This window comes from Cynoglossus semilaevis, chromosome 4 (genome assembly GCF_000523025.1).
Source record: "Cynoglossus semilaevis isolate Cse_v1.0 chromosome 4, Cse_v1.0, whole genome shotgun sequence".
NCBI classification, from domain to species: domain Eukaryota; kingdom Metazoa; phylum Chordata; class Actinopteri; order Pleuronectiformes; family Cynoglossidae; genus Cynoglossus; species Cynoglossus semilaevis.
In genome coordinates, this window is record NC_024310.1 from 10,220,287 (window position 1) to 10,233,268 (window position 12,982).

At 39.4% G+C, this 12,982-nt stretch overlaps 1 long non-coding RNA gene across 1 annotated transcript; it reads left to right on the plus strand.

Annotated features, from left to right (window-relative positions):
• The first annotated feature begins 461 nt into the window (after window positions 1-461).
• LOC112486977 (uncharacterized) lies at window positions 462-3,549 on the plus strand. The gene is made up of 2 exons (XR_003049619.1): window positions 462-3,111; window positions 3,230-3,549. It is a non-coding gene; the product is annotated as an uncharacterized LOC112486977 (long non-coding RNA).
• The last annotated feature ends 9,433 nt before the right edge of the window (window positions 3,550-12,982 follow it).

A 12,982-nucleotide genomic window follows, 5' to 3' on the forward strand; every position in this document is an offset into this window, starting at 1 on the left:
TTACTATAGCCTTACCATCAAAAAAAATGAGCAACATGCAGTAAAAGATACAATTTTGAAAAAATAATTTTACAAAAATTCTTGTCAAAATGTATTAGTTTTTGACCAAAAATGACACAAAAAGTTAACATTTTGACAAAACGTTTTATAAAAGAACATTTTCCAAAATGTTTTCTAAATGCCCTATGTTTATGTAAAAATGCCCTATGTTTATGTAAAAAGATAGAATTTTGAATTTTTTTTTACTATTTTAGATTTTCATCAAAATGTATCAACATCTGACCAGAATTTTTCTTTTGAAAATTTTTTATCAAAACTTTTTTTTTCTAAAACAAATATTGAAAAAAAATTCAACGATTTTCATCAGAAAATTTTAACATCTAACCAAAATTTTTTTCTAAAGGTTTTTCCCAAGATTTTTGCAAATACTCTTTTTTATCTTTTATTTACCCAAAAATAATAAAAAAATTCTCAAAATGCTCTTATTTGATGAGAAACATGCAGAGAACATCCCCAATAATATTCATGAAATCGTTATAACATGCGAAATTTGGATTTTGCCTAAAAATTCCAAAAAAAAAAAATCAGATTTTTTTTTTCAAAATGGTCTTATTTGATGAGAAACGTGTAGACAACATAACATTTTGAAATTGTATTTTTCAAAAAGACTAATAAAAAATGTTCACCATCTGACCATGTCCAGTTTGGAGTTTAGCAAAAAAATTTCCAAACATTTTTTTTTCTAAAAAAATTCTCAAAATACTCTTATTTTATGAGAAAAATGCTGAAAAGATAACATTTTGAAATCTTTTTCCAAACATTTTCTGTTTTATATATGTATTAGTCTCTTCAAACTTGCTGCTATTAATGTTATAGTGTTAGCACCTTGTGGTTGGCCAGATGTGTTCTGGTCTTCTGGCTTATTGACACAAAGACTTTAGTAGAGAGCTTGTGTCAATATCCTTGTCTACCCCATGCCGGCTGCACCATATGGAGAAGCCTGTTTGTAATTCGTGGGCCTGGTCGGAGCACAGTGCCAGAGAATTAGAGAGGTGGGAGGCAGTAGACATTTTAATTTGTGCTGCCATGTGCAAAGGCATGCACCTCCAGTGTAGGTTGGTTCCTGTGATTAGGACTGGCAGCACATTCGTATAAAAGGGAAAGATCAGGAAAACAGAGAAACAAAACATAATCGAGGAGATAAAACTGATGACAAAAATGTTATAACAACCATTATTGTGGTAATGGTTGACGTCATCAGTTGCATCTCCTGGCCCTGTAGCCCTGTAGCCCTGTGCCTGTAGCACTGTAGCATTAAATAGCACATAGTACCATTACAACTTCATTACAGTTTTGGAAAACAAATATAAAAACTAGTTCCTGGGTTAGCAGCATTAAGCAGCATTATATAGAAATACCTTGATTTGGACCCTTTAGATTTCTAAGATTATCATGTAATGGATACTGGTATAGTCCAATATTATTAGATAGGCAATGGGTTTTAGCTAGTAGTTTGAGGTTAACTTTTAAAAACAGGTAAAACATGTCTGTAATCTGTAACACTCACAACAACAACAACAATAATAATAATAATAATAATAATAATAATAATAATAATAATGATATAATTGTTATTGTTGTTATTATTACTATATGTATTTACATATTTTATATATATAGTAAATAATTAAATAGTAGGCCACACCTACTCTTTTGCCCCTATTTATATCAGATTTTTTCAAAGTAATTGTTTTTTCAAATAAAATAATTTAGTCAAACACAGAAGCTTCTTTTTAAATAGTTTTTGTTTGATTTTTCTTTGAACTCCTGTCCTTTTTTCTACTTGCTTCTACTTCACATGTTCACATGACCTGGTGAATCTATGCCTAGTGATTGCTGCTATTGACCCGGTTCGCTCTGGGACGTACTGCAGAACATAATTAATATAGTAGTACAAAATTAATGGGTGAATGGAAAATCAATTAAATGTCAAAACTCAATGATATTCTTATTTGATTCTCAAAACAACTTCAGAAGTGTTTTTTCTTTTCTTTACAGGATGATGATACATGTCAGTGTGTACATGTTGCACAGGCTGTGGATACGTGTGGAGGTGTGTGTTGTGGGAGAGTCACTGTTGCTAATGACTGCTTTCCCTCGAGCTTAATCAGAGATTTGTACATTTAATTGCTGTCAAGTCAGCGCTCACCACCTGCCGCGTCTCATCACACATGTGCTCAGCCGCTCTCTGGGAGTGATTCCAGCTTTATCTAATGTCGCTGGCTGGAGGCTGGGACAACACAGCCTGCTGGACAACCTGCACTCAGCTGTACAAAGTCCAAACAGGGTCCAACCAAGTCTGTCTGGGGACTGCACAGCATGGACCTGGAGAGCCTGCTTGGGACCGCAGGACGCCTTTATCAGCACCTGGACCACAACACACCAAGCTCTCACTTATACTGTTAAAGACTATCTAGACCAGCATTTTTCAACCTTGGGGTCAGCGACCTGCGTTGGGTCACCGGCTATTCAAACGGGGTGACCTGAAATGTCAAAAAAATCCAAAAAGAATTCTTAAAAAATTAGTTTTCAGCTAATAATAATTCATTTTAAGATTTAAAATCAAAACATTGCCCACACTCTCAAACAACTGTATTGTCTCATTATTAATAATGTAAATCAAGTTCAAACAAATGCAGCACGTTCAAATATATCAGCTGACACATCTTGATGGACAGCTGCGATCACCTGACTACACAAGGGACAGCTGCTAAAGTGTCTCATGGGGTTGCCAGAAATTTGTAATGTCAAACTGGGGTCACGAGCCAAAAAAGGTCAGGATCCACTGATCTAAACTAGGACTAAGACAGGACAAAAGCAGTGAGGTTGAGGTGCGTGTTCTCTAGTCTTACTGAGACGTTCAAGCTCACCATGATGTCAGCTACATTTCAAAGCAGAGGAGTTTTTTGAAACTCAGCCAACCCTGCACCTCTTCAAGGCTAAACCTCACTCCCACACCCGTGCTGCGTGTGAGAGAGCTGGTGGTCTGGCTATGTCCCTACGTGCGTCCTGGGATGGGTGGAATGTGGATCAGATCTGTTGTCAGTCCAGGTTTGTTTTCCCAGCTGATGCACACAGTCCGGTGCAATGGCGCCACACGAGCTGTGAGAGGAGCTGTCAGGGTTGTCACTAATGCCTATCACCTTTTGCATTTGCTGGGTTATTACAGCCTGCATGACGGGCATTATTGGTCCCCCAGAGAGCCTGAGGCCTCCAGGGAGATGCAACACACGACCCAGCGATGCAGCATCAGATGGAAGAGTGGGAGGATTTAAATGTGCGCTCTGAAAGACAGGATCCGGAGGAGCACGAAGAGGCCGATTTAAAGCTTGTTGGTGATAAGTGGATGTTTGATGAGGGTTTTATGTGGTAATGGTGATGGCAAATGGATGTGGTAGCCTAAATCCCTTCATCTGCCACCTGCATCTACAAAATGCATTAGCTTTATGTAACAAATCACTGTAATAAAGCTGGGGTTGTGAAGCTTTATTTTTTGTCCGTTGTGTCCTTCTTCCATCTCTTAAGCAACAACAAATCACATTCAAATGCAAATGCATTGAATGCACATAGAAAAATAGCTATAATTGCCAATAGTGTATCCTTTTTTAATTAATTAATTACTTAATTTAATTTGGTGCTGTATATATATATATATATATTTTTTAATACAGAAACGCAGGCAGCAGATGAAGACTCTGACGAAGCCACTGATTTCACATCATTTTACAGCAGAGAATCACATACTGTAGCCGTAGGTGGTGGCTCAGCTGTTACACTTAATCCAATGTTATAGTCATCCTTAAAAAAAAGTTCACCAATTATCTCGTTCGAGGCCCCCAGGCTAGACAGAAAAAAACAGGCCTGACCTGTACAGCAGTTAGAGTGAGGCTGTGGGAGAGGAGGCAAGTCTGGACACAGTTCTCTGTAGCTGGCATCTCCTGGGGCAAGCCACTGCATGCTAGAATGATCCAGACCTGTTCCCATGGGCAACTGAGCCAAGGAGCAGGTGGAAGGTCCACTGCTGATTTGCCTCCCTGAGCTCATCAGTGGCCCTGGTTTTCTTTTACTGTCTAGAAAAAATAGGAAAGGGTACTTCCAACAGGTGCTCATTATCTACGCATTCTTCCAACTGAGGGATTTCTTTGATGAAGACTGAAAGGTAAATAGAAAATGTATCAAACTAGTAGAATGAACATTTAACAGAAACACAGAGACAGTATTATCACCCCCCAGATGTCCAAAAGAATGTACTATCCTAAATTAAATATAATTATTACTGACTAAAAACACGCTTAACTATGCATTGTTATTTTTCAAATTTCAAAGACAAAAACTAGGTCGAGGACGTCATAATCCGAGGACCGCTGTCTGTGTTATTCACAGATACAGACGACTAAAGTGCTTCGCATCACCATAGTGTTATTGATGCCAACAGAAAGGATAAGGGAGAAATCAGTGTGTTTGTCTGTGCCTGATGTCATTCCAAAATCTTATTTACTGCAGAGTTTGACCTGTGGAATGTGTTATTTACGCACATTGACACAGATAAATGTAATAAAGCAGCTGGTGAAACCAAAGTTGAAGGATGTTTTACAAAGATATGAGTTTTAGTTTGATTTAAGTGAGTATTTGAATTCTCCAGTACAGGAAAAATGACATGACAGTTAGAGTTAGTAAAATATAAAAAAACTAATACTAATACTAATAAACCTTTTCTCATGTATGACATTTCTAACATGTAACCTGTTTTGTATGTATGTCTGTAGCCAGTCAGTCAGTTGTTGACTGTTGTTACATAATGGAGCATATTGCGGCTCCTTGATGTAGTTGACTCAGTCCAGTCTCTGTTTCCTGGGTTGAGAAAGCCAGGTTTGGGGGTTAGCCCCGGCAGAAATGAGGCTCGACCATATGGCTGCTCTTCAGGGAGCGGAGAGAAGAAAGAAAAAGAGGTAGACCTAACGATCTGGCTCATATTGTGACAGCAGATGCAATCCAAGTGGTCTGTTTCCCTGACTCACATGTTTGGGCCACCCACATACGAGAGGACCAGGCTAAAAATCATGCAGTTTCCACAACAACCATAATTCATACCGTCAAAGAAACTTTTTCTTTCATCTTGAACAAAAAAAAAAAGTAATTAGAAACTTCTGGTGAAATGCTACATGGTCTGATTTCTTTTGGTGCAAATTTAGGCGAAATAAGCTCCAAGTGATTAGGTCCCTTTTACATATTTTGGCCTAGATGTGTCTAAAAATGGAGGCTGTGAGTCCTTTGAAAACAGCCTTTCAATGATTTTGCATGTTGGCTGCAGATGTTGAAGCAAAGCAACAGAGGTGACAGCAGCACGAACCCACATAAATCACACATCCCGAAAAGCCGAAACAGCGTTAACCCCCATTCTTTAATTTTATCTGACTTCCGACTGTGTTTTCCTATTTCAGGTCAAACACAGTTTCCTACTTCTTGATGCGTTTATATGTCAGAGCCAAGACATCACTTAAGAGAAAGTCAAGACCTTTTGGAGTTTGAATAGGAGGAAATGGCTGGAGAGTTTACCTACCGTGCCAGTCATTCCAAAATAACAGCCTTTCTCTGCCTCTCTGTGCTCAGGTTAAATACCAAGGCTTGTTTACTGTGCAGATTTGCTTCCATGATATAAAAGCAACCATTTAAAAACATAACATGGAAGACTTTCAAATCCGCCTTCCCCCCTCCCCTCTTCTCCCAACCTCCCTCCACAGTGAAAACAGGGCCTGATCTGGCCCCAGACCCAGCCTCCGGCTTGTTGGGACAGCTGCTCAGATGATCTGGGCTCTCCACAGGTTCCCTGAATCATTTACTTAGTCAACATCACGATCTTGAGCTTCAGCCTCAACACAGTCGTGATTCCCGGGCAGATTATTCAATTTAAACTTCAATTTGACTCGATTCAGCTAGGTCAATAAGAGACAAAAAAACTCAAAGAACAATTTATGAATTTTGAATGAATTTAACAATCAACAAAAGTGATATTAGAGCTGAAAATTATAATTTACATCCGCGGCTAGGAATTTATTCAGTTCACTTTGCACAAATGTTTTTTACGTAGCCGACCCACGGAGGATCAGATAATCAGGTTGAGAATCAAAGAATTCTGCACTAATTTCTGTGGTAGACAAAGGGTTAGGGTTAGTTAATTTACTCTTGATCAAGAAAATGATCATTAAAAAATCCTTAATGTACCAGATGTCTCAAAAATATTTCAAATTCATTTCAAAACCTTTGATTTATAATATCCTCAAAAAAAAAAAAAAAAACAGATTTGTGGAAGTAAGGGTTTCAGTTCAGTTTTCAATATATTTTATAGTCGGTTATTTTTACTTTTACCAACTCTACTCATCACTTCATCTGGTATTGTCATCACTGTCACACTGTCACAGTCACATGAACAAACTAAAGCTCTAATTTAGAACATTTTAACATCAGTGGTGATGTTGTGACACACGTCATGGAATTTTCCTAAAAGTAAACCTCAGACAGTCTGCAGCAAAACCCGACCCTGGTCATTGTCCTGTACTTCAGGACTGATTAAGAACTACTGTAACTCCCTGAGAGGTTCAATTGTTATCGTCTGAACTGCACAGAGTCAAGTTTTAAACCCACCCTCAAAAACCTGGGATTTCAAGACCTTCAAAAATGGAGAAGCTTGAGAGATACTGTACATTGAAGAAGAGCTGGGAGACGTGGCGAGGTTTTTTATATTCCCACGTCTTTGTGCAGTATGTGAATCCCAATATGAACTGCTGTAGTCTGACTAAACAGCGTTGGTATTTCAAAGTGTAAAGTACCTCAGATTACATTTTTTTTTCTGGCCTCCTATTGCTTGAGAACACAACCATTTTCACCAGTTCCCCTCAAACACATCACAGATCACAGTGGTGGGTTAAAGCCATTATCCTAATGTTTTAAACATTAAGATTTTCACAGTGCACAATGTTTACATATTTCTTCAATGACAATTGAAGAAAATGTGAGATTTTCTTTTCTTCTCTATGGCAGGAAAATCACTGTGACATTTGTGCTACCAGGAAACTTGCAAAAGTTTTTCTGTGGTGAATCTGGATCCGTCTGGTTCTGCTCTTCACCCTTAACTGGATCTACAGCCCAGCCTTCAGCCGCTCACTCCCAAACCCGACAGGCACGGCCAGTGTGTGGGCTGGGGCGGATTAATGATGTCAAGCGAGCAGTTTTGTCACGGCCACTCCCAGTCTGCGTATAAAGCCACTAATCACCTATCTACCTTCTGCAGGCCCAGTTCCCTCCCCATGCTAAATATTATTGTTGTGAGTTGTAGGTTTTAGTGAGTCACACTTTCCATTGACAGCTCACTCACTCAGCCGCTACAATGGGAAGGAGTGGCTCTGTGCCCACACAGTTGTACACACATTCCCACACATATACGCACACTTCTCATTCCACCCATATTCAACTGTAAACACAGTTCATACAACCTTTGTCCCAGGTCACAGTTAAGAAACTTTTAAACATTTTCATTCAATGGTTTCCAGAGGCTCAGACAAAAGCGAGGCGGAGCTGCGTTTACTTACACTCTCTTTTATGGGAACTATTGATTCAATACTTGTCCTTGTTGTAAAAGAATAGAGTGGAAGTTTACACTGACCTCACACACCTTGATATGGGAATATGTGAATCACCTAGACACACCATTTCTGAAATCACTTGACAAACAGATTTTTAGACTAATTATTCCTAAATAAGAAGTCAATAAACCTCTGTTGTCTCTACATTTTCCAATAAGTTCAGAGTCTCACATTTTCAAATGTTGTTGTGCAGCAATGACCTAGGATTTGTTCTCAACAAAACAACCAAAACTAAGACTCTGCCACTGAGCAAGCTGCTGAGGAAAAAAAACCTCCCAGCCTTTATTGTTCATCACTTCTTCATCTCTGCTTTTTCTGCCGTCAAACTCAAATCTGCACTTATTGCTCTTGCGCTGCGTTTCTCCGTCAGAGGCTGAGCCTTCTCGGTGTGTGTTTGTGTGTGTTCGAGTGCACACAATGGGGAGTCAGCATACAGGCCTGCTTCACGTGGTTCTGAAGGTAAAGGGCTATTAGGGGAAAGGTGAGCTTGGGACTGCTGCTCTGGGTTACTCAGTAACCAGGGCTTTCTCCTTCCCCTCTCAGGCCTCATGGGCTGTTTCTGTGCAACCAAACTGACACACACTCACAGTCCTTTCTAATGTGTGTTTCTTATCCATCCAGGTTATAGTTCTTTGAATGTGGTTAAATCAGGGTTCTGTTGACAACGTGAACAAAACCACAGGTTATAGATGATGAACTTTAGGGCACAACTAAGGACTCCTGTTTGACCAAAAATAAATATATTTGAAACTATACACTCGAAATGCAATATGTCTTGGTAAAAAAAGGTGTGTGACACAGATGATGAGCTATGCCACACAGCGTATATCCAAAATTACCCCCCCCCTCCCCTTCTAGGGCCAGCCTCATGGAGTGCAGGGCAGTGACTAAGTCGACAGTCGACAGTTGACTGATACAACTGTCAGATTGATTGGTTTGGAGGTTCGATTGATTAATATTAACATTAAAGTAAGGACTAAGATTGACTGATTCCATAAATACAAAATATTGAGTAGTATTATATTAATAATGACTTAATCACAATAATTACATTTGTCTAAAATGCACCACATACAGTGGCTTGTGTTAGTTATCGATCTGTTCCAGAATATAAACAACTTATGTTTTTGTAATATTTCACAATGTTGATTAATCCACAAGTACCCTTTGGTTAATCTGATTAAAAAATTGTAATAGTTAGCCAGTGCTAATATTAATTTAGAGCTGTGCGTCTAAACATTTAGCAGAATCAGCGGAGTATAGTTTTGTTCTGGATGATTCTGCCTGGGACTGGTTCCTGACCACTGACTGTTATGACTTCAAAAACACACTCCGAGTGTAATACAGCCTTTACTTGTGATCACCCTGTTGTTTATTTGCTGTCCCTGAGCAGGGACACATGAAATGGGGTGACCAGGTCTTTGGCCGTGACACTAGCGACCTGTCCAAATCCATACAAAGCAAGTCTTTCGCTCACTGTTGCGTACGCCCACACACACACACCACACACAAAACACAGAACACAGCGCTCTGCTCTCGCCCAGGGATGAGAGTCACGAGACTTTAGCTTTGAAGCAGTGCACAGCGTGGTCACAGTCAGACCAATGAGATCAGAGACGCTGCTCTGTGTATGAGTAATAATTGACAGCTTGTTTGATTACTCACACAGGAATTAGTCACGGTGAGTTTGTTACATGATCGTGTTGTCACAGTTCGGTTGGTGTGACCGGGTCTGTCAGTCTGACAGGTTTGTGGACGTGGTCCACGTGAAGAACACGGTGATATTTTAAATATTCTGTAGTAAAAAAAATATAAAATATAATAAACAGTGCGACATGATCTCAGGGATCTTTGGCTCATTGCCCAAAATGCACAGCAAACTAAAAAACCACTAGTGACCCAACAGCTGTAAGTGCCCCCTCTACAGGTCAGTAAATGAAGACAGTGATATTATGTTGTTTTGAAGGTAGAAAGCTTAAACATATGACTAGTAGTAAAAAGTAGTAATATATAGATAAAGACATATATATAGCAAAAGAAATGAAAAAATCAAGTTTGCAAAAAAATTATATATATATTTTTTTGTTTTTTTATAGAAATTTAGCCAAATGTGGATTAAGATTTGGATTTTTTGTCACATAAGACTCATGCCAAAGATCCTGTTAATGCCATTTAAAAAGTATCAACAGGACAAATCTGGTCAGCATATGATGACACCACTCAGAGGCACAATCTGTATCTGGCCAAACACTAAGTACAGAGTGTTCATATTTAAATAAAAAGAAAGACATTTCTGCCAAGAGCAGGAGACACTTTTGTAATGGAGCATCACTGCCTCACGTAATATTGTATTCACAGCAGCAGCAGCATTCTGGGGCACCATGGGGGGGATAAGACCAGAGCAGGGTCAGTTAGCTCGGCCTCCATGTCTCTTCCTACTACCATTCAAATACTCCTCTTAAGAACCACCCTTAAAGCGACTTCCTCCCTGTCCTCGACCTGTGTTTTCAACCATGACAGTAATTACCCATATTTAATTAGAGACCCAACATGCCACGCTGAGCAGGGAAGAAAAAACTAAAACGAAAGAAAGCGTTGACTGTGGGGCGATGGCAACAACAAATTAGATTAATGTTAATTTTAAAACCTTGTTAAATGTACTGTACTGGTTTGATGTAAGTATCATTGCTAGCATTTCAAAATTAATGAACACAATCTAATCTGGTTTGTCAGGTCTACAGTTGACAGGTTGACTGACAAACTGTCAAATGGATTGGACAGAACTACAGACTGATCATTGTTGAAAACAACGACTTCACTGAAGTTTTGAAAGAATCCAGATTCTCAACATGTTCTACAGGCTAGCATCAAGATGCTCAGTAATGACTACAACCCACCAACTCTATAAAAATAAAATTAATTAGATTTTTCCTTATTATTTGATAATAATTTCATCAGTCATTCATTAGTCCCAAATAAAAACAGGTGTGAAACACAGACATCTAACTGCTGTTGTTTGTCTTCCTGTCCCAATAATATACAGAATTTCTTTTTAGCAAAATCAGGAATGCATTTAGAGTAATCATGACTAATCATCAGTTATGATTATTCATGAGTCTCCACAGCTACCCTGAAATAGATCAGGTCAAACATTTGAACTGTTTGCTCTTGTTCATGAAGGGTTACTTGTNAGTCAAACATTTGAACTGCTCTTGTTCATGAAGGGTTACTTGTTGCCCCCACGGTTAGAAGGCACATTCTTACATCCACTGACTAGCATCCAGTAATTACTAGCTTTGAGTTCTGAATTAATTCTGTTTTCTTGTAGCATATGTGTTGACCAAGAGTTAAGTGTGAGGACGAAGTCATTCTAACTGTTCTCTGCAGGAGAGAGTGCAGAAGCTAATCACTCTGCCTTTACCAAAACAAACCTAAAACTTCTGCGTACTCTACCTTTACACACAGTTCTGTTTTGCCTTGTCTGGTTCTGTGCCCTCGAGGAAACTCTGGTAAAGAATGATTGAGGAAGGGCAAAGATTAGAAGAAGAAGAATTAATTATTATGCATTTGTGTTTCAGGTCAGTACTTTACACGGCTCCTTTCCTGCACTAATAGACAAATTGCATAATTGTCTCCGAAGAGAAAGTGGGAGGAGGACAGACATGAGGTCACCTCCTCTGTCACACAGCAAAAGCCGCGTGGACAGATAATTGTGAGCGGCTCCTGTGGGAGGAGGCAGAAATTTTAGTTTCACAGTAAGACAGATGGCGGCTCATTGTGCTTAAGGAGAGATGTGTTGAGCACATATTATATAATAAATGTCTAATCTGTGTAATGGGCTTATTAGAGACGACGAACGTGGGCGGTTTATTAAATCAAGAATATGGCTGACAGAAGGCATTCTCAAAGCACCGGCCAGATAATAATAATAACTTTTGCACTGGAGGAGGCATTCGGATGTTGTTTTTAATAACTTTTTCAGCTATGTCTTTGATATTTTTCAGATAACTTAGTTAAGCTTTTGGCAATCTCTCAGTTTCTTATATGCAAACCTGTTGAAATATTCAGTCTCTTAGCTAAAGTTGGCAAATGTGGAACTTAAATTTTACTAAATTCTTCACTAACCCTTAGCCATATTGTGAACAAACTCAAAAATATATTCCCTTATTTGTCCCACAGTGGGGGAAATTCACAGTGTGAGTCTTCGCAACCCACACAGGCAGCCACGGGAGGCGCCTCGAGGATGTGGTTTCTCTATTAAGATATAGAAGACTAAGATATCTTATATCTAAATATCTGATGATTCATTTCAAATATGTCCAACCTGCAAAAGCAACACGTAAAACTGATAAAAACAGATAGAAAAGTGCTGGAGCATTTCCCTGGCTGGTTCACACACACCTACCAACTACTGGTTATCAAATCCTACTATAAAGGACATGGTGAGTCATATTTAAGCGAAGAGGCAACACATGACCACCATAAGCAGAAACGGGAGGAGAGAGCAGCACTGGTTGACATGTGACTTCCACACACTCTGAGACACCCACTGAAGTCTTTTTCTATTTAAATTTGTGCTGAGGCAACAGATACGACCTAAACTGTCAAGTGTGGCTCAACCCTGAGGGCCAGAGTGCAGACGGAGCAAAAAAAAAAAGAAAAAAAGCCTCATGCTTCAACAGGCAGAAGCCTGGTGACTGAAGTCATTGGAAGGAAAGGCCGAGATCAACATTTGTCACCGTGTTTATTGAATTGGTGACTTCATCACCTCTGTCATCTGCTAACCCAATATTACAAATCCCTTAAGAGAGAGTGTGCAGAAACACAGACGATGTGAAAGTTTGTTCTTTATCCAAAGCTCTGTGAAAACAGAACGGCAGTAACTCTCGCACTGCAGCCCATTTTCTGTCAAGGACGGCCGAGTAAAAACACTGACAGAGCCAGATTGTGTCAGAGCGAAGCCAAGAAAGAGTGGAGTAGAGCGCAGGTCTATTTAAAGTTCTTAAAACCACTGTCCAGATTCTGAACTTTGTGGAATTCCATTTACTCCCAGTACTCGGTGTCCTGGCCAATGCTATCTAAGCAACATCCGGTGAGCTGGGGAAATCCTGGGACTCAGTACTGGTAGTGCTGCCAGCATCAGGCCTGCTGCCATGAACCTTGATGTCACAGAGCAGAAATGAAGTGCTGCCTCACAGAGAGACCATTACTACAGGAGAAATCAATACACACTTTATCTTTAGTCTTTCTGTAACCCTGGGATTTTATTGACCCAGGCTGGG